At 42.8% G+C, this 23,758-nt stretch overlaps 1 pseudogene; it reads left to right on the top strand.

The window, feature by feature from the left end:
- Positions 1 to 23,758, top strand: part of LOC112068449 (nucleolar complex protein 2 homolog) — a 63,579-nt pseudogene that overhangs the window by 13,393 nt on the left and 26,428 nt on the right.

Here is a 23,758-nt window from a genome sequence, read left to right as displayed (position 1 = left end):
GAGGCCATCAAAACTCTKTTTTCTCGGGCAGTTGCATAGCCTACAGAAATGTTGTGCACCATGAGCTTATGGGCTCTCATAAAGTGTTTGATTAGATTTTTGATGACATTGCATTGATGTCAAAGTGATTTGAGGGACAATAGAGTGCTGAGTACCAGGCAGTTAGCAAGTTTGGTAGGCTACGAATGACCATCAGCAGCATCAGAGCTTGGAGAAGCCTGGTTACTGTGACTAAACGGTCACGTGGAATTTGACTGACTCCTGACCGCCCGTGTGGCGGTAATACGGTCACCGTAACAGCCCTAAGCACAAAAAGCAAACATTTTGTGCACAAATTTGTTTACATCACTGTTAATGAGCCTTTCTCCTTTGCCAAGGTAATCCATCCGCCTGACAGGTATGTCATATCAATTAGCTGATTAAACAGCATGATAATTACACAGGTGCACCTTGTGCTGGGTACAATAAAAGGCCACTCTAAAATGTGCAGTTTTGTCWCACAAAACAATGCCACAGATGTCAAGTTTTGAGGGAGTGTGCAATTGYCATGCTGACTGCAGGAATTTACACCAGAGCTGTTACCAAAGATTTGAATGTTAATTTCTCTACCATAAGCCATTTTTGAGAATTTGTCAGTACGTCCAACCGGCCTCACAACCGCAGGCCACGTGTAACCACGCCAGCCCAGGACCTCCACATCTGACTTCTTCACCTGCCAGATGGTCTGAGACGAGCTACCCTGAAACTYATGAAACTGTGGGTTTGCACAACCAAAGAATATCTGCACAAACTGTCAGAAACATAAATCTGTGTGCTCGWCATCTACACCAGGGTCTTGACCTGATTACAGTTTGGTGTCGTAACCSACMTCAATGGGCCACTGGCATGCAGTGGGCCATGRAGACAAGGTGTATGGCGTYTGGGCGAGTGGTTTGTTGATATCAATGTTGTGAACAGAGTGRGCCATGGTGCTGGTGGGGTTATGGTATGGGCAGGCATAAGCTACAGACAATGAACACAATTGCATTTGTTTGATAGCAATTTGAATGCACAGAGATACCYTGACGAGATCCTGAGGCCCATTGTCGTGCCATTCATCTGCCGACATCACCTCCTGTTTCAGCATGATAATGCACAGCCCCATATTGCAAGGATCTGTACATAATTTCTGGAAGCTGAACATGTCCCAGTTCTTCCATGGCCTGCATACTCGCCAGACATGTCACCCATTGAGTATGTTTGGGATGCTCTGGATCGATGTGTACGACAGCGTGTTCCAGTTCCCACCAATATCCAGCAACTTCGCACAGCCATTGAAGAGGCTGGCCACAATCAACAGGCCACAATCAACAGCCTGATCAACTATGCGAAGGAGATGTCATGCTCCATGAGGCAAACGGTGGTCACACCAGATATTGACTGGATTTCTGATCCAGACCCGTACCAACATGTGCATATCTGTATTCCCAGTCATGTAACAATTTATTTCAATAGACGGATTTCCTTATTTTAACTGTAACTCAGTAAAWTCTTTGAAATGCAAAATGCATACATTTCAAAGATTTTACTGATTTACAGTTCATATAAGGAAATCATTCTAATGAAATACATTCATTAGGCCCTAATCTATGAATTTTKCATGACTGGGAATACAGATATGCATCTGTTGGTACGGGTTTCGCTCTCGGAGGAGGGCACACTGGACGAGGAGTATGGTTGATTTGAGCGTTCTGACCTTGCAACGGCAGTCAAGCACCCAAACTAACGTTGGCTAGCTTGCGAGCTGCTTCCAGACACAAATGAGACCACTCTGACCATTTTATTTGCTCTAGCAGAGCTGGTTAGGCAGTTTTCATGTTATTCAGATCGTTGGTGACTGTAACAGTGCTGCTGGCAAKWATTTAATTATGCTTTTTTGCCAACGTTTACTGACACCGGCCATTCATCATTAATTATTCTGCGCTCTGGTACACTCAGARGAGAGTGCTCTGAAATCYGWYTAGATAGCCAGAGRGAATTTACGAAAGCACCCGAATGTCCATTGAGAACGCACAACGACTATACCATTTAGCTAAGCTAAGAATGARGGGAATAATCAAGTCAATAAACGTTGGGTAGTTAGCCTTTAGTTAATATACTGGCAAGTTTGATGTATAAGCAGCCAACTAACATTAGGTAGCTAGCTAACATACCGGTACATACTGCTGTAATGATATGCTATGTGGTTCATAAAGACAGCATAGCTAACAGATTGCCAGAAAACATAACTTGAAAGGTAACTTATTTGTTAAGTCATTACTTTATTACATTGCTTAACATTTTTCATAATTAGTTAAAGCAATGAATTTGTATCCGCTCTGGTTGTACTTCGGCTGCATATTTTCCGCCAATTTCTTCAAATCTGAAAATTATGTGAAGCCACGTCCATTTCCTGAATAATTGCATTATGGGCCCTAAAGTATGGAAATAGTGTTCTCTGCATGTATACTTCATATTTTGGCGACCACATGTAACCACACCTGCACAGGATCGGTACATCAGAACATCACACCTGCGGGACAGGTACAGGATGGCAACAACAACTGCCCGAGTTACACCAGGAATGCAATAGTCCGCAATAGGCTGAGAGAGGCTGGGCTGAGGGCTTGTKGGCCTGTTGTAAGGCAGGTCCTCACCAGACGTCACCGGCAACATCGTCGTCGCCTATGGACACAAACCCACCATCGCTGGACTAGACAGSACTGGCAAAAAGTGCTCTTCACTGACAAGTTGCGGTTTTGTCTCCAGCATGACAATGCCACCAGCCATACTACTCGTTCTGTGCGTGATTACCTGCAAGACAGGAATGTCAGTGTTCTGCCATGGCCAGCGAAGAGCCCGGATCTCAATCCCATTGAGCACGTCTGGGACCTGTTGGATCAGAAGGTGAGGGCTAGGGCCATTCCCCCCAGAAATGTCCGGGAACTTGCAGGTGCCTTGGTGGAAGAGTGGGGTAACATCTCACAGCAAGAACTGGCAAATCTGGTGCAGTCCATGAGGAGGAGATGCACTGCAGTTCTTAATGCAGCTGGTGGCCACATCAGATACTGACTGTTACTTTTGATTTTGATTTTGACCCCCCCTTTGTTCAGGGACACATTATTCAATTTCTGTTCATCACATGTCTGTGGAACTTGTTCAGTTTTGTTCAGTTTATGTCTCAGTTGTTGAGTCTTGTTATGTTTGTAAAAAATATTTACACATGTTAAGTTTTCTCAAACTGAACGCAGTTGACAGTGAGAGGACGTTTCTTTTTTTGCTGAGTTTAAATCCACAATCGCTCTATAATCACACTATTAATTTTTGTGTCTTACTATCTGCAAACAGCAAGTTGTTGCTAAAATAAATAATGTTAGCCACTAATGCTAATTGCTAGCTAAATATAGTTAGTCAGCGCAAGCGTAGCTAGCTCTCTATTACWGCCTGATACCATTGCTGTTGTATTTTAGCTACTCAAAGCTACAGTAAGAGACATTTTTTAATTTAACATTAATTAGGGTCCACTTGGTAAAAGCTGACGAACACTTTGGTTCCTATCCTGTCACAATAGCCCCTCGCTGGCATTTTCATTCATTATCATGTCAAACAACACTGTATTCAAAGTGCCCACTATATTCCAACTTTTGGTGGAAGTTTTATTGAACTGTATAACACAATCAGAATGGCCAAAGCCCCATTAAAAACGCTTTGAATGTACACTCTCCCTGCACGCTCTCCCTTCACTGTGACCCTGTTGAGTGATGTCATTCTCTCTGACCCCACCACTCTCTCCCTGAGCCCATGCTCCAGACCGAGAGAACAGCAACACCAGCAGAGCTGCAGCACCCTCCATTCTGAAACAATGCCTCTTCAGAACTAAAGCAATCTACTGGGCTCAGTCCCCACCTTTATCTTTTTACATTGGTCTTGGTGAACCAATACATGGGAAGTTGAAAAGGTAGCATCAGTGCAGCAGGTGACCAAAAGTATGTGGACACCTGCTTGTCGAACATTTCAATCCAAAATTATGGCTATTAATATAGAGTTGGTCCCCACTTTGCTGCTATAACAGCCTCCACTCATTTATGAAGGCTTTCCACTAGCTGTTGGAACATTGCTGCGGGGACTTGCTTCCATTCAGACACAAAAGCATGAGTGAGGTTGGGCACTGATGTTGGGCGATTAGGCCTGGCTTGCAGTCGGCGTTCCAATTTATCCCAAAGGTGTTCGATGGGATTGAGGTCAGGGATCTGTGTGCGGGCCAGTCAAGTTCTTCCACATCGATCTCGACAAACCATTTCTGTATGTACCTCACTTTGTGCACCGGAGACATTGTCATGCTGAAACAGGAAAGGGCCTTCCCCAAACTTTTGCCACAAATTTGGGAACACAATCGTCTAGAATGTCATTGTATGCTGTAGCATTAAGATTTCCCTTCACTGGAACTAAGGGGTCCGAACCATGAAAAACAGCCCCAAACCATTATTCCTCCTCCACCTGACTTTACAGTTGGCACTATGCACTGGGGAAGATAGCAAACCCAGATTTGTCTGTCGGACTGCCTGATAGGTGAAGCGTAATTCATCCCTCCAGAGAACGCGTTTTCACTGCTCCAGAGTCCAATAGCGGTGAGCTTTATACCACTCCAGCTGACACTTGGCATTGCGCATAGTGATCTTAGGTTTGTGTGCATGCGGCTGTTCTTGTGCTGACATTGCTTCCAGTAGTGAGTGTTGTAACCAAYGACAGACGATTTTTTACAAGTTATGCGTTTCAGCACTCAGCCGTCCGTTCTGTGAGCTTGTGTAGCTGAGCTGTTGTTGCTCCTAGATGTTTCCACTTCACAATAACAGCATTTACAGTTGACCGGGGCAGCTCTAGCAGGGCAGAAATTTGACAAACTGACTTGTTGGAAAGGTGGCATCCTATGACGGTGCCATTTTGAAAGTCGCTGAGCTCTTCAGTAAGGCTGTTCTACTGCCAACGTTTGTTTATGGAAATTGCATGGAGGTGTGCTCGATTTTATATACCTGTCAGCAACGGGTGAGGCTGAAATAGCCYAATCCACTAATTTGAAGGGGTGTCAATATACTTTTGTGTATATATAGTGTATCTTGATTATTGCCTAGTCATATGGTCAGGTGCTGCAAAGAAGGACATYAAAGAAAACGCTGCTGGCCCAGAACAGACTGGTGCGTGTTGCTCTTCACTGTGATCAGAGGTCTATATCAATACTATGCATGCCAGTCTCTCTTGGCTAAAAGTATCGGAGAGATTGACTGCATCGCTTCTTATTTTTTATAAGTAACAATGTGTTAAATTCAGATTTGTTTTCATAGTCAATTTACACACAGCTCTGACACGCACCTACCCCACCAGACATGGCACCAGGGTTCTTTTCACAGTCCCCAAATCCACAACAAATTCAAAAAACTCSTATCCATCTGAAGGTAGCCTAGTAGTTAGAGCATTGGGCCAGTAACTGAAAGGTTGCTGGATCAAATCCCCGAGCTGACAAGGTAAACATCTGTCGTTCTGCCCCTGAACAAAGCAGTGAACAGCAAACCTGGTTTCAAAAAACTGAAAGCAACACCTCCCCTATTTGACCTAGATATATTGTGTGTATGTATTGATATGTAGGCTGTGACATTTTAAATGTATGTAGTTATGTCCTTGAGCTTTTCTTTTCTATTAATATTCTGTATTATGCAATGTTTTGTGTGGACCCCAAGAAGAGTAGCTGCTAATGGGGATCCTAATCAAATAGCAACATTTGGAGAACTTAGTCAAGGACTATGTGTGACGTAAAAGTACACAGGTTAATGATTATGAGGTATGATATAGGACACTAGGAAGTACAGATAGTGATATTAAGGAATAATGTTATTTGTAAAGATTTTATTGTGTGGTCAAAGTGACATATTAACATAGGAGCCAAGGGTTCCACTTTTATTTCAGACTACTGGGACAAATCATTAGAAAAGCTTGTTACAACAAGCTTGTTACAATGTTTTTATTACAAACTACGAATGGAATGTAGATCGGTGCTGATGTTAATTTAAGGTGTCTGTGTCCTTGTGTGTCTCTGTGCGTGATCGCTGCAGGAGACATACCAGTCGGTGTACAACTGGCAGCTTGTCCACTGCCTGTACCAGACATGCCACAAGAGGTCTCTTCACAGTCCCCAAGTCCAGAACAGACTACGGGAAGCGCACAGTACTACATAGAGCCATGACGACATGGAACTCTATTCCACATCAAGTTACTGATGCAAGCCGTAAAATTGGATTTAGAAAAACAGATTAAAAAACACCTTATGGAACAGCGGGGACTGTGAAGAAACACAAACATAGGCACAGACACATGCATACACACACACCATAACATGTGCACTGTACACACACGTACACATGGATTTAGAACTGTAGATGTGTGGTGGAGCAGGGGCCTGAGGGCACACAGTGTGTTGTAATGTTTTGAACATTTTTATAAACTTTTTTGCTGGACCCCAGGAAGAGTAGCCTTGGCAGCAGCTAATGGGGATCCATAATAAACACAAATACCTGTGGCGTCATTTTCTCAGCACACTGCACGCCAGCGACGTCCTGCAGCCCCTCATCTACCCACTGTACCAGGTCATAGTGGGCACCATCAAGTGGGTACACACACACACACACATAGAAATTATGTTTGGCCCGCTATAGAATTTCTTAATCTCTATGTGGCTCTCGAGCCAAAATGTATTGCCTACCCCTGCCCRAAAAGCAAGTTGTACTTCACACTTCCACCAGCAGGTGGTAGTGTTAACCACTGAATCTGTGTCTGTATTGCTGTGCAGGCTGGTGCCCACTAAAWGCTACTACCCTCAGAGGATCCACTGTGTGAGTGGCCTCACCCTCCTCTCTAGCAGCACACACACCTTTGTGCCCATTCTGCCCTTCCTACTAGAGGTAAGAGCCAAATCCACCCATCACCATCCCAAACCTACCTTCAATGCCGTCGGAGTACGCCAAATAAAAATGTGATTCACATTTAACGTTTAAAAAAAAAGTATATATACTTTTTTTAAATTTTCAAAGAGTCCATTTACATTTTCCAACTGACTATACATTTGGGTAAGTTCTTTTTTTTGCCCGAGTAGCTTCGTTTCACTTCCAAAATAAAATTAAACCATCTAGTGTTTTTTTTTTTCTTTCTTTCTTTTTTTTTAAACCTCTATTTAACTAGGCAAGTCAGTCAAGAACAAATTCTTATTTACAATGACGGCCTACCAAAAGGCAAAATACTTCCTGCTGGGACGGGGGCTGGGATTAAAAATAAATACAATATAAATGTAGGACAAAACACATCACGACAACACAACACTACATAAAGTGAGACCTAAGACTACAACATAGCAAGGCAGCAACACATGACAACAACATGGTAGCAACACAACATGACAACAACATGGTAGCAACACAACATGGTAGCAGCACAAAACATGGTACAAACATTATTAGGCACAGACAACAGCACAAAGGGCAAGAAGGTAGAGACAACAATACATCACACAAAGCAGCCACAACTGTCAGTAAGAATGTCCATGATTGAGTCTTTGAATGAAGAGATTYAGAMAAAACCGTCCAGTTTGAGTGTTTATTGCAGCTCGTTCCAGTCGCTAGCTGCAGCGAACTGAAAAGAGGAGCGACCCAGGGATGTGTGTGCTTTGMGGACCTTTAACAGAATGTGACTGGCAGAACGGGTGTTGTATGTGGAGGATGAGGGCTGCAGCAGATATCTCAGATAGGGGGGAGTGAGGCCTAAGAGGGTTTTATAAATAAGCATCAACCAGTGTTCAGTGAAATAACAACACAATGTCAAATACAGGTAGCCTAGTCAAATAATTAACATCCAATCACATTAACCGCTACTCTCTCGCGGGAATTCCACTAACGGTCTGTATGTAGCCAAACGTAGCTGCTGCTCATGTTGGTATCTGTACTGATGGCGCAAAAGCCATGACAGGGAGACAGAGTGGAATGGTAACATTCGTGCAAGCAGTTGCTCCCGATGCCACTTGGGTACACTGCAGCATCCACCGAGAGGCTCTTGCTGACAAAGGAATGTCTGACAGCTTGAAAGACGTTTTGGACACTACAGTGAAAATGGTTAACTTTGTTAAAGCAAGGCCCCTGAACTCTCGTGTATTTTCTGCGCTATACAACATACAGAAGTGTGCTGCTTATCAAGGGACAAAGTATTGACACGTTTTTTTGAATTGAGAGACGAGCTTAAAGTTTTCTTWACTGACCATCATTTTCACTTCTCTGACCGCTTTCATGATGACGAGTTTCTCACACGACTGGCCTATCTGGGTGATGTTATTTCTCGCCCGAATTATCTGAATCTAGGATTGCAGGGACACTCCGCAACTATATTCAATGTGCGGGACAAAATTGAGGCTATTATTTAAGAAGTTGGAGCTCTTCTCTGTCTGCATTAACAACACACAGGTCTTTCCATCATTGTATGACTTTTTGTGTGCAAATGAACTCCAGTTTACGGACAATGTCAAATGTGATGTAGTGATGCACCTGAGTGAGTTGGGTGCGCATTTACGCAGGTACTTTCCCGAAACGGACGACACAAACAACTGGATTCGTTATCCGTTTCATGCCCTGCCTCCAGTCCACTTACTGATATCTGAACAAGAGAGTCTCATCGAAATTACAACAAGCGGTTCTGTGAAAATGTAATTTAATCAGAAGCCACTGCCAGATTCTGGATTGGGCTGCGCTCAGAGTATCCTGTCTTGGCAAATCGCGCTGTTAAGACACTGATGCCCTTTGCAACCATGTACCTTGGCGGCACGTAGCCTAGTGGTTAGGGTGTTGGGCCAGTAACCTGAAAGGTTATTAGATCAAATCCCAGAGCTGATAAAGTACAAATCTGGCGTTCTGCACCTGAACAAGGCAGTTAACCCACTGTTCCCCCATAGGCTGTCATTGTAAATAAGAATTTGTTCTTAACTGACTTGCCTAGTTAAATAAAGGTTAAATTAAAATTAAATAAAAAACCTATGTGAGAGTGAATTCTTGGCCCTCACTAACATGAAAACTAAATACAGGCACAGACTGTGTATGGAAAATGATTTAAGACTGAGACTCTCTCCAATACAACCCAACATTGCAGAGTTATGTGCATCCGTTCAAGCACACCCTTCTCATTAACCTGTAGTGAGTTATTCACAATTTCCGATGAACAAATAATGTTTTTATATGTAAGATGGTTAAATAAAGAGCAAAATMATTGATTATTATTTTTTGTGCCCTGGTCCTATAAGAGCTCTTTGTCACTTCCCACAAGCCGGGTTGTGACAGACTCACACTCATTCTTATGTTTAATAAATGTATCATATAGTGTGTGTGTGTGGCAGGTTTACAATGAACCACTGCTCTATACTAAGGGTGCACCACCTTCCCCCAACAGCACTGCCCTCCTAGGCCTGTATTCACAAAGCTTCTCCCTGTAGAGGTGCTGATCTAGAACCAGTTTRGCCTTCTTTACTTAATAATGAATACGATTACAGGGACAGGAGGGACCTGATCCTAGATCAGCACTCCTACTCTTAGATACTTTGTGAATACGAGCCCTGAAGGATTTCGCTCCAACCCTAATCTAGGTGTCACACCTAAATGAACTGGTATGGTATGCTCACTGGACCATGCTCAGCGGAATCTGGTATGTTAACTTACAACAGGGTCGGATCAAAACCTTGCATAACCAGTAGCTCACTATGAGGAGGGTTGGCCACCCCTGCCCTGAGCACTTGTGTAGCCTTGATCTGAAGGGGTTGATTAGATGTGAGAAATACCTCAAAAGGACAACATTTGGCAACAGAACCAATGGAAACAAACAACTTGGGTGGGAGTTATGCAACATTTTCTCAGGTATCAGTGGAAAACACAGTCCGGTGTATCAAGGCAGTTAGCGAGGTCTCAACGGCTAACAACGGCATAGCCTCGGAACTATGAGGGGGAGGAAGTACATCTGAGGTTTGTGTGTGCGCGCTACACACCTTTGTTATCAGGGTAAGGGCACAAACTGTCAACATGTTTGACTGTGTGCGTGTGGGTTTGGCTTTGAGTATATGTGGTGTGCATACCCATATATGTCTTCGTGAGTGCTAGCCTCCTGTGGTAAGCTAACAGGAGAACGGTAGTATGGAGGCGACAGCTTGGTTTTGTGGGAGTGGTCACCGTGATGGTCTGGTGTGTGTGTGTGTGTGTGTGTGTGTGTGTGTGTGTGTGTGTGTGTGTGTGTGTGTGGTGTGTGTGTGTGTGTGTGTGTGTGTGTGTGTGTGTGTGTGTGTGTGTGTGTGTGGATGGTCTGACCAAAGTGATAAAGGCCAGGCTGTGGTTTACTCTGCTCCTAACGTGCTCTGCAGACCACAACCCTCTCTGCCTACGGCACAGCCGTCCACCCTCCAGCACACAGTGAACCAGCACTCCAAGAACCCCTCACAGCGCACAGTGTTTATTCATGATGCACCCCATTGCCTGTTTATTCCTTTTTTTTACTGTTTCCCTCGTTAAAGAGAAAAGAGGCTGAGGTGCGCACTGCTACTGTTTTAATTAGAGCAGCAGAAAAGCACCCCCCTCGTGCTCCCCCGTTTGTTTGTGTGGGTGGGGAGGTGGCCGGCTGCTACATAGGCAGAGAGGATGTGGTCTGCAGAGTGCATTAGTAAACCTGTCAACCTGCACGCATTTTGCATACCATGCACACAATTTGAGGTCAAAGTACGCCGGTACGAAAAACGACCCAAAAATAGGCTTCTAGTTGGCACATTGTGGTAACTGTAACTGTCTGAAGTTGGAGCTGAGCCATTCAGACGACTCGGATGAGGAGAAAGTTAGTTCTCTGCTCAGGCCCACCTCTATAGTCATAGTACTATTGGTTTTCCTCCATCTACCTGGATGGCAGCTCTCCACTTCATTCATTGATACCACAGGGTAAAATGGAGAACCAACTGTTTGACAAATACATTTTCCAAAATGATATGTGTTAGTCAAGCACATAACCACTATTATTTTGTAGTTAGCGCCTTAGCTAAGGCTAACCCTGGCAGGTAGCCTAGCAGTAAAGAGCGTTGGGCTGGTAACCAAAAGGTTGCTGGTTCGAATCCCCAAGCCGACTAGGTAACAACTGCCGCTGTCCCGTTGAGCAAGGCACTTAACCCTAATTTTCTACAGTGGTGCCGTACTACTGTGGCTGACCCTGTAAAATAGCACATTTCATATGCTTGATCTCTGTAGTAGGCGCGAGCGCATTGACAAGCAAGGAAACGTGCAGTGCTGTGGTAGTTCAGTACGCGTCGCTGTGGAGATGGAAACAGACAGACAGTAGCAGAGAGCTGTTCTTCTAATATCATCCTTCACAGAAATGTAATTTAGGCTGTTAAAGATTAGCAGGCCTATGTTAATTAATCAGTTCATCTGTCCTCTTCATATAGCTGTATGTCAACAGTGGGCTGCTAATGGTGTGATGATAGTTCGCCAATTACGACAAGGCATGTTGAATGAATGGTAGTCTAGTAGTCAGACCTAATTTGATAGATTAGGTCAGGGATGGATAACTGAAACAAGCTCCTATAGGCCTAGTTCAGTTGTTTCATATTACAAAAAGCCTACAGTAAACTAGACTACTACATTGCATCCAGTAATTGAATTATTCTGAATTTTCTCCCCAAACACAATTAAGCCAGTTGACATTTTCATTCGACTATCCACATAATTACGCCTATTATTTAGAATAATCATTACCCCAAAATGTAACCTACAAAAATTTGAAAGCGTCATTGAGACACTTCAATTTAATTTAGGATCAAACAAGACTTCTGTCTTGGTTACAATGTTTGATATATTTTAAGATGCTAGGTTTCAGCGGTTACAGGTTTTTCAAAAATGCTAAATGCTACAACTTGACTGACCTCATCCGGACCTCSCCCCTACCAAACCTTAGGCCTACAGTCGTGGCCAAAAGTTTTGAGAATGACACAAATATACATTTTCACAAAGTTTGCTGSTTCAGTGTCTTTAGATATTTTTGTCAGATGTTACTATGGAATACTGAAGTATAATTACAAGAATTTCATAAGTGTCAAAGTTTTTTATTGACAATTACATGAAGTTGATGCAAAGAGTSAATATTTGCAGTGTTGACCCTTCTTTTTGAAGACCTCTGCAATCCGCCCTGGCATGCTGTCAATTAACTTCTGGGCCACATCCTGACTGATGGCAGCCCATTCTTGCATAATCAATGCTTGGAGTTTGTCAGAATTTGTGGGGTTTTGTTTGTCCACCCGCCTCTTGAGGATTGACCACAAGTTCTCAATAGGATTAAGGTCTGGGGAGTTTCCTGGCCATGGACCCAAAATATTTATGTTTTGTTCCCCGAGCCACTTAGTTATCACTTTTGCCTTATGGCAAGGTGTTCCATCATGCTGGAAAAGGGTGACAGGGGAAGAACAATYATTCCAAGCACCACCCTCCTTTTGAAGCTTCCAGTCTGTTATTCGAACTCAATCAGCATGACAAAGTGATTTCCAGCCTTGTCCTCGTCAACACTGTGTTAACGATAGAATCACTGACATGATGTCAGCTGGTCCTTTTGTGGCAGGGCTGAAATGCAGTGGAAATGTTTTTGGGGGATTCAGTTCATTTGCATGGCAACGAGGGACTTTGCAATTAATTCCAATTCATCTGATCACTCTTCATAACATCCTGGAGTATATGCAAATTGCCATCATACAAACTGAGGCAGCAGACTTTGTGAAAATTAATATTTGTGTCATTCTCAAAACTTTTGGCCACAACTGTACATCAGCACCACCTGGTCAGAAAATCCTAGGGAGTGCCCTGATTGTACATTTTAATTATATTTCTAGTTAGCTAGATGAAGAGAAGCCAATTACCAAGTACCCATAACAGTCTATAGACTACCATTCAGACTGAGGCAGTCTTCTGCCAACATTATTAGACTAAAAAAGTGCCTAAGCAAATGCGTGCCTTGTGGGATCATAAATATGTGTCAAGTTTGGTATGTCTGAGTTAGGAGCAGAGCGTAAACCACAGCCGGGTCTTTATCGCTCTGGTCAAACTGTGCACATGCACACGGGAACAAGCGCTCGCCTCCCATACTGCCTTTCTCATGCTAGCTTAGCACAGGACGCCAACAAACACTTAAACACACTCCATATACAATAACAGACCTCACCATCATACACACACGTGCATGCACACCACACATACTTTGTGTGTGTGTGTGTTGGGGGGGCATATGATTTGGAGCTTCCTGCTACAGTGGCCCCCTCTGTGTATCAGGGCTGGCCCATATCCCCCCCCCCCCTGTGACCACCACCACATCCGATGTTTGTACAGACAGACCTGGCCAGGAGTGCTCCCGCTCGCCTAGTACCAACGACCTCACATGCACACACACACAGATACACAAACAAAATATAGAGAACTAGGTCAATCCAGTACACATAAAACACACAATGTGATATGCAAAATGATATAAGTAAAAATACAGAAATATAGCACTGGCACATACTGTMCTGATTCTGAAGGACATGCTCAATATAATTGGCATTTGTTTATTTGGATCCCCGGTAGCTTTTGCAGAAGCCACAGCTACTAAAGGGTCACATCACCAGGGCCATACAAACACACACTCAAAAAACACCAAGCATATAGTGTTTGATGGGTTGTAGTTTTTAATGGTATGCTTTTTATGGACTGTAACCTTTGGTCATATATTTGCATTGATCATTTATTAAAATGTCTGTCGTCAGGAACCTCAATTATTTTTCCTTTGTACGAGCCCCATACCAAAGGATGGTGACGTCCTGGCTTGTGTGTTTTTGAGGGCAGGCACTGTCACTGGTGTTTTGATGATGTCTAACGTGTGTAAAGTTTTTGCTAATTTAGCATGATTTCTGAAAGCACACATTTTTCTGTTCTTTCGTGTGTCCTTTAGATCATTCGTCAGGTGGACTTTAACAAGAAGCCTGGTCGGATGAGTGTGAAGACCATCAAATTTGATGTTATCCTGAAGCTCAGCAACACCAACCTGCAGGAGAAGGCCTACAGGGTGAGTATTGTTAGTTTAGCATGTTAACTAAATAGGCTTGTATACAACAGGAGAAGAATTCGACTGGGTAGGTATTGCTAGCTTAGCATGCTAACAAGGCTTGTTACCACAGGAAAAGACTTAGACTGGGTGAGTACTGCTAGCTCAGTAAGCTTGTCTTAGCCATGGTGGGAGTAGGCTTAGTACTACTAGATTCATAGGTTGTACTGGCTAGGAAAATGTATTTTTAACTGGGAGGCCTAGTTTTGTCCTCAAGTAGGTCAATATAGTATCTTCTCATGCCACTTGACCTCTTTATAGTTGAATAATCTCAATTAGTAATCTAATTAGGCTACCAGTAATTAGGCTATAAAGGATAATTTTGCTGTATTTTTTTATTTAAATGGCATGTTATAGAAGGGTCCAAACACTTTTATTGTATTTTGTTGTTGTTGTGATTTCACTTGTTTTGGAGAAATTTACCCCAACCAGCGACTCACTTCCTCATTGTGCAGTACGGGGGCTCTAAAAAAAATGAAATGCTCCAAAAATACCCAAATACGTCCTTTAGAAAGGGAAAAGCTCCCAGTACAGGTGATGCAGGTCTTTTAGATCAGTGGTTCTCAACTGGTTTTGCCTCGGGACTCAAATGGAACCGGGTTGTCTCAGTTTTGGGGGGGGGGATTATTTTACAATTTTAAGTTCGTTATCATTTCTACACACTTTCTACCTGGTTTAAGTCATTAAAGTTCAGACTGGAGTATTTTTTTTTCATAAAAATAATATATCTCTTTTTTTTTACTCAGACACCCATGACCCACTCAAAACCTGCCGGGACCCACACTTGGGTCTCYACCTACCAGTTGAGAATTGCTGTTTTAGATGTTGTACAAATGAAATGGTGTCATTACGAACTTTATCTGCAACGTTATATTTCATTTTGTTGRGACTCGAGTGATAKCCTTCTCTTCATTCTAGCATCATGCTACTCAGAGAATGGAACAACCGGATTAGGGGAAACGGCTCGAGTCGCACAAAATGGAATATACCGTAACATTGTGGATAAAGTTCAGAATGACACAATTTCATGTGTACAACATCTAAAAGCCTGCATCCCAATACTGAGAGTGTTTCCGTTTTTAAAAAAGTATTGGGGTGTTTTTGTTTTTGTTTCTTTCCTTTAACTGGGTTATTTCTATGACTTGTTCTGACAGACCACATGGTGATGCACCTGTTTTGTAATGGTTGCAGAGATTGTGGTGCCTACAATGGTGCGGCTTGGTGCCTTAGTACAAGGATTGATATTCTGATAGGTCATCGGTCAGGGGCTCAGGTATTTCTCTTAGCCCTAGCTATTGTAGCCTGTCTAGAAGGCATGTGCAACTAGCTCAGGATGTCTATTTCTGGAGTAGCCTAAGTCTACAGGATGTATATTTCTGGAGTAGCCTAAGTCTACCGGATGAGAGAGGATGTCCTTTTATGTTCAACCTACGGGAGTTGTGCGAAAATAGCTCTCGTTGTCCTGCAACATCACATAGTTTAGTTTCATATTTTTACTGTTTTAGTTGTTCTGGACTCCCTCATGAAAATCCAGTCAGATTTGATTAATATATGACCAATATACAATTCCTCACAATTCCACCCTGCTTTAAATTTWAAAAAATGTTGGGAAAGATTCCAGATTAGATTATGGTGCACCTCTCAACCTATTGTGTGTGTCACTGTAATAGAATAACGATGGCATTTACAAGGCGACAAGAGCAGCCGATGAGCTCCATGGCTCAGGCCTTAACTAATGTATTTTCACACTCGTCCCTGACACTGTGGGTGTTACCCTCCATGTGTGCATAAGAGGATTAAGGGCAGCGGGCGAAAGCGGATGTCAGGGGCTCTTACCCGTGTGTAAATCGCAGTGCTCGTCGTCGCTGCCAAGAGGATTGCCTCAAGGCCCTCTGGGATTATCCCTCGCACTCCTCTCGTCAGGGCTGGCTTTCGCTGCTGTCGTCTGGGGCAACCGACGCCACCGGCTCCACCGATTGCTTCTACCATGCAGTCAGTGTATCATGACTCTACCCTGCTACTGTCAGACCTGGCTAAACGAGCACCTATCTGACCAATAGACCAAGMAGAGAGTGACCAACTACCACAATAGACTATGTGACAATGGGTCTTAGTTTGGCATACAGTACAGAAATTAGCGTTATTACCATAATAGAACTCAAATGGATGGAACGTTCGGTCATACCCTCTGTGTTGTATTCCATGTATAGCCTAACTGCCGTGTTGACGGACCCATGCTAAATCATTTGGAAAAGAGGACCATGTCTTTGGATAAACTGGTGGTAATGTTATCTTAACGTGGGGTAGGGCTGGGCGACCTGTAAATCATATAAAAAAACAAGATCTAACTTATGGGCGATTCACAATAATTATCYCTAAATAAGCTTTGTTGTACAATAAAAGGTCAAATACACTGCATTTCAAACAGTCAGCAATAATCGAATGAATTCCGGGCTTGTGAAATTATACCTAGGCTAAATATAAGCCTTTCACAATAAAAAATAAATACTTTTTTTACTGTCATATTTTGTGTTTTACAGGGAGAGCCATGGTAGTACTCCGCCACTGGAGSAAATTAGGGTTAAGTGTCTTGCTCAAGGGCACATCAACAGATGTTTCAGCTTGTCGACTCGGGTATTCAAACCAGTGACCTTTCGGTTACTGGCCCATTGCACTAACCGCTAGGCTACCTGCCAGCCTCATAAAACACAATTTCTGTCAGTAGCGTCRGAACGGTTTGGTCTACAAACTATTATATCCATTTTGCTCTACAACCCCCACAAGTGTCAGGGGACTTGTCTGAAGTCGGTACAGCCGATCTGACCATTTCTGTCTGTGGCGTCCGACCCGTTTGGTCTACACACTGTTCTCCATTTTGCTCAAGGACACCCACAAGACTTGTGAATGGAAGTACATACGGAAGTAGTTAGTGCCTAAAAAAAGGGTTAAATATTTTTTTTTATCCTGATATTATATCTCCCGGATATAGGACAGACATCGATTTTTCCCCCATGTATGAACCAGTTATTCAGTGTGTTTCTATGGGCTTATAGCAGTAAGGCCAAATTAAATGTTTCATCAAAAAATGTAAATAAATATATTTTTGATACCTAAAGGGGTACTAAAATTCTAAATCAAATCGCTAAATGATCTGGTATGGCCATCATTAAACAATTCCATATGTTTGCTTAGTAGAACCCCCCGGCTTAAACTCTTAAGGATTAGTCCRGCCAACTTGGATCTATTTGCTACTGTAGCTAACAAGGTAGAACAGTTGAATTGTTATGAACACACCCTTCTGCCCGTCTCCAACAGTTTTTACAGCATGCTAGCCTGTCSACTTTGCTAGCATGTCCAAGACCAGCCGTCTTTCATTCTATCGGTTGGGTTGCCAGAGAATCGACCCAGTCGTGAAGTCTTTGTGTTCTAAAATGTTGCTTTGCCACGCAGGTTGGCAAAGTTCTTATCTAGAGGCGTAATGGTACACATATTCATACTGATCCGTTCGGTACAGGGACCTCTGTTCGTCCGCACTGTGATCCCGAATGAARACAAAAATAATAAGAAAAAAAACACTAGGCTATGCATCTTGAGTAATTCTGAGCTGAAAAAAACMAACATGTCAGGTTATACAGTTAAAACAACTGAGTACTTTGTAATCAAAAGTCACATTTCAAACTGTCCTTTTGTGAGGCGCAGCCGAGAACTAGGTCTGTACGATGGCGAGTGGTGGCGTCCATAAACCAGAATTAGAGGATCCTCCATGCATCATCGTTTATCTCCAGTTTGGGAACATTTTGGCTTCGCAGTAGATTACAACGGCGATGGAGAGTTGTGGATAAAATATTAACAGTATGTCACAACACTCAATGAGAATAGCCTATGCAGCTGCCAACACCTCAAATATGTTGACACAACAACATCACTGCAGTATACCGGAGCAAGATGCAAATGCGAAGAAACAACAACACAACAGCTTCTCCCTTCTGCATTTAAGCAGCCCTTGGCAGCTGATTCTMTCCCGGCCAAAGAAATTACAAGAGCGATAGCTAGGCTGTGTTTATTTTWTTTACAGTCTTTGGTTTATAGCTGCGGATATTCGCCCATTCTCGTTGGTTGAGAGTAGGGGGTTTCAGCACCTTGTGAAAGTGCTCGAGACACGTTACAAACTTCCCTTTTGCACCCATTTCAGCAAACAGGTAGTACCGACTCTATAAGCAAGACAAAGTTGAAGTTTTCAATGAATTGGCCAATGCACCGRGTTGCGCTTACTAAACACTAGAACCGCCAAGATGGTCAATCTGACAGTTTCCAATTTCAATAACTTAATTTCAATAAAAACCTTTAACCCACCAGTCCCTGACTTTCCTAAATATGTATATTTTACACTCTAGTAGTACTTTGAGAGAGCAGTACAGATAAATATAATAATAGACAAAAACTTTCTGAGCATTTCATCCACAAAGCACAATGAAGGTCAAAATGCTTTGAGGAGTACCAAMAGCCGCCAGTCTAATAAATCCATTTAACTAGAAAAGCATGGCCTTGTTGGACCCCTCCTTGATATGATCTTGTTATTGTCACGTGTGTGTGCACATGCATCTATCAATCCAATGTTATCATGATTTGTTATAAGGGATATTATACTTTAGTAATCCACAATTACCTGGTGATGTAAAAGTATAATGACATTATCTTCCATATTCCTACAGATACCTTGTAACTGGCYATTCTTTCAAAACAATTACCTACTGTTACTGTGTAGGGCKCTGCAAGGTTGGGTGACAAGGGCCATCTGGGACTGCCTCCTGGAGGAATTCAGATGTGTGAAGGCTACCTGTGTCCTGCATWACTTCATGAGGATGGACASGAGGACCAGGAGGGGATCTGTAGCTCGCCGCTGTATGCCAGAGGAGAAGTCTGCTGCTCTGCAGGATGTTTCAAGGATGGGGTCCAACAACGCAGCAAGAGAGGCAATCCGTCTGCGGGAGATCTTTTACGTCACCATAACTACACCCACCCGTAGCACGCGCTCCAGCAGGTATATCTRACTGGTCATCCCCAAAGCCAACACCTCCTTTSGCRGCCTTTCCTTCCAGTTCTCTGCTGCCAATGARTGGAACAAATTGCAAAAATCGCTGAAGTTGGAGACTTATATCTCCCTCACTAACTTTAAYCATCAGCTATCAGTGCAGCTTACCAATCGCTGCAGCTGCACACAGCCCATCTGTAAATAGCCCATCCAACTACCTACCTCTGGCGTRGCCGGTCTTCTAGCCATCATCGARCCACTTTTCATTTTCCATGTGTTTTGTCTTGTWTTTCCTCACACCTGGTTTCAATTCCCTCAATTACTTGTTGTGTATTTAACCCTCTGTTRCCCCCATGTCTTTGTGTGGGATTGTTTGTTCTGGATGCCGTTGGTTTTGCTTAATAAATCTCCGGATATTACCCAGTTCTGCTCTCCTGCGCCTGACTTCTCTGCCGCCAATTACGCAACCCGCTACAACCTCATCCCCATATTGTTTTATTTACTTTTTTGCTCTTTTGCACACTAGTATTTTCAGTATTTCTAATTGCACATCATCATCTGCACATCTATCACTCTAGTGTTGTCACGTTCATTGACGGAAGAATCAGACCAAGGTCCAGCGTAGTAAGTGTACATAATTTTTATTTGATGAACACGAAACAAAAACAATAAACCACAACCGAACGTGAAGCTACATGCAGTGCAGAACGCAACTACACACAAACAAGATCCCACAAACTAAAGGTGGAAAAAAGGCTGCCTAAGTATGATCCCCAATCAGAGACAACGATAGACAGCTGCCCCTGATTGGGAACCATACCCGGCCAACAAAGACATAGAAAAACTAGAACGCCCACCCAAATCACACCCTGACCTAACCAAATAGAGAAATAAAAAGTCTCTCTAAGGTCAGGGCGTGACAAGTGTCAATTTTCTAAATTGTAATTACTTCGCTGCTATGGCCTATTTATTGCCTTACCTCCTTACGCCATTTGCACACACTGTAAATACACTTTTTCTATTGTGTTATTGACTGTAAGTTTGTTCATTCCATGTGTAACTCTGTGTTGTTGTTTGTGTCACACTGCTTTGTTTTATGTTGGCCAGGTTGCAGTTGTAAATGAGAACTTGTTCTCAACTGGCCTACCTGGTTAAAAACTTCTTAGGGCTGAGATCCCGCTAACGGGATCGATATGACAACAGCCAGTGAAAGTGCAGGGCGCCAAACTCAAACAACAGAAATCACATAATTAAAATTCCTCAAACATAGAAGTATTTCACACCATTTTAAAGATACACCTCTTGTTAATCCCACCATAGTGTCCGATTTCAAATAAGCTTTACGGCGAAAGCACCACAAACAATTATGTTAGGTCAGAGCCAAGTCACAGAATACACAGCCATTTTTCCAGCCAAAAAATCTGAAATAGAGATAAAATGAATCACTAACCTTTGATGATCTTCATCAGATGACACTCATAGGACTTCATGTTACACAATACATATATGTTTTGTTCGATAAAGTTCACTATGTTATATAAACAAAACATCTTCATATTACAGTGGTCGTTATGTTCAGTTAGTTCCAAAACATGCCAGTGACGTTTGCAGGAGCACATCCAATTCACAAAATTGATAAAATATACAACTATTATACAGGAATGTAGAAAACTAATGCAACTGTTTTCTTGTTTGGTTTTTTTATGTCAGATTTTAAAAAACTATTACCGCGGAAAAAAAGGCACACCATGCAATATCTGAGTTACGCGCTCAAGCCCAAACCAGCCAAAAGAAATATAGTCCGCCATGTTGTGTAGTCAACATTAGTCAGAAATAGCATTATAAATATTCACTTACCTTTGATGATCTTTCATCGAAATGCTACTCCCAGAATCCAGCTTCACAATTAAATGTTGTTTTGTCTCGATAATGTGTCCATCATTTATGTCAAATAGCTACTTTTGTTAGCGCGTTTGTAAACAAATCCAAAGTCACGAAACGCGTTCACTAGGAGCAGACGAAATGTCAAAAAAATTCACATTACAGTCCGTAGAAACATGGTCAAACGATGTATAGAATCAATCTTTAGGATGTTTTTAACATAAATCTTCAATAATGTTCCAACCAGAGAATTCTTTTGTCTTCAGAAATGCAATTGAACTCAAGAATACTCTCACGTGAACGCGCATGGTCACCAGCCTGTGCACTCGCCAGAACACTGCTCAAAGAACCCTTATGAGCTCCTCCTTTACAGTAGAAGCCTCAAACAAGTTTCTAAAGACTGTTGACATCTAGTGGAAAGCCTTAGGAAGTACAACATGACCAATATCCCACTGTATCTTCAATAGGGAATGAGTTGAAAAAACCACCAACCTCAGATTTTCCACTTCCTGGTTGGATTTTCTCTCAGGTTTTTGCCTGCCATATGAGTTCTGTTTTATACTCACAGACATCATTCAAATGTTTTAGAAACTTCAGACTGTTTTCTATCCAAATCTACTTATATATGCATATATTAGCAACTGGGACTGAGTAGCAGCCGTTTACTCTGGCACCTCTGGCACCTTATTCATCCAAGCTACTCAATTCTGCCCCCAGCCATAAAAGTTAAACACCCTGGCCGTCCTACAATCTAAGCTAGATCCCTCAATCTCCCACAAATTATTAAGGAACCTACCAGGTACAACCCTAAATCCATAAACATGGGCACCCTCATAGATATCATCCTGACCAACTTGCCCTCCAAATACACCTCTGCTGTCTTCAACCAGGATCTCAGCGATCARTGCCTCATTGCCTGTGTCRGTAATGGGTCCGCGGTCAAATMACCTCCCCTCATCACTGTCAAACGCTGGCTAAAATACTTCAGCYAGCAGGCCTTTCTAATCGACCTGGCCCGGGTATCCTGGAAGGATATTGACCTCATCCCGTCAGTAGAGAATGCCTGGTTGTTCTTTAAAAGTGCTTTCCTCACCATCTTAAATAAGCATGCCCCATTCAAATAATGTGGAACTAAGAACAGATATAGCCCCTGGTTCACTCCTGACTTGACTGCCCTTGACCAGGACAAAAACATCCTGTGGCGTACTGCATTAGCATCGAATAGCACCCGCGATATGAAACTTTTCAGAGAAGTCAGGAACCAATATATACAGTCAGTTAGGAAAGCAAAGGCTAGCTCTTTCAAATGTAAATTTGCATCCTGTAGCACTAATTCCAAAACGTTTTGGGACACTGTAAAGTCCATGGAGAATAAGAGCACCTCCTCCAAGCTGCCCAATGCACTGAGACTAGGAAACACTGTCACCACTGATAAATCTACGATAATCGAGAATTTCAATAAGCAGTTTTCTACGTCCAGCCATGCTTTCCACCTGGCTACCCCGGCCAACACCTCTGCACCCCTCGCAGCAACCTGCCCAAGCCCACCCCTGCTTCTCCTTCACCCAAATCCAGATAGCTGATGTTCTGAAAGAGATGCATAATCTGGAGCCCTACAAATCATCTGGGCTAGACAATCTGGATCTGGATCCTCTCTTTCTAAAATTATCCACCGTAATTGTTGCAACCTGTTCAACCTCTCTTTCGTATCGTCTGAGATCCCTAAAGATTGGAAAGCTCTAGACCCAAACTGTTACAGACSTATATCCATCCTGTTAAAAAACAGATCACCAATCATTTCGAATCCCACCGTACCTTCTCCGCTATGCAATCTGGTTCCCGAGCTGGTCATGGGTGCACCTCAGCCACGCTCAAGGTCCTAAACGATATCATAACCGCCATTGATAAAAGACAGTACTGTGCAGCCTTCTTCATCGACCTGGCCAGGGCTTTTGACTATGTCAATCACCGCATTCGTATCGGCAGACTCAATAGTCTTGGTTTCTCAAATGACTGCCTCGCCTGGTTCACCAACTACTTCTCATAGGCTGACCACACRACTCGCGTCGCGTGCGCGAGCGTTGCAAATTACATGTAGAAATCTATGCTATTCAATTATTGCTCCCACACTGCTTGCGCGCGTCAATGAGCGTCCTTTCTAAGTCCTTTCTATTTATGACGAAGATTGCGCTGCAAGTCCTGCCTCTCCGATCTCCTCATTGGTTTATAGAAGCAGGTACCKACGTGCCATCTCCTCATTGGTTATACCCACGTTGGTGATTGAAAGACGAACTGTGTTGCTGGTCGGTGTAGTATTACTATGAAAGTTTAGATGCCAACCACCATATAAGTTCAAAGATGAAAAAGCCTGGAAGGAGGAGAGATGACTAGAAACGATTCGGTTGACCATTTTATGTGTGGATTAGTTGTCGGAGTAGAGGACCTTGTGCATTTCAGGTAAAATAACAACTCAATGTTTATATCCCAGGACAAATTAGCTAGCAACAGCAAGCTAGCTAAATAGGACAAATTAACTAGCAAGTGCAAGCTAACTAGCTAAATTGCCATACATTTTTAATGCTTTTCGACCTGTTCAATACTAAAGATTGATTATATACATCGTTTGACATGTTTCTACGAACTGTAATGGAA

The sequence above is a fragment of the Salvelinus sp. IW2-2015 genome, unplaced genomic scaffold (assembly GCF_002910315.2).
Source record: "Salvelinus sp. IW2-2015 unplaced genomic scaffold, ASM291031v2 Un_scaffold516, whole genome shotgun sequence".
NCBI classification, from domain to species: Eukaryota; Metazoa; Chordata; class Actinopteri; order Salmoniformes; family Salmonidae; genus Salvelinus; species Salvelinus sp. IW2-2015.
The sequence above is the reverse complement of the archived record's forward strand: the minus strand, read 5'-3'. Positions and strand labels throughout refer to the sequence as shown.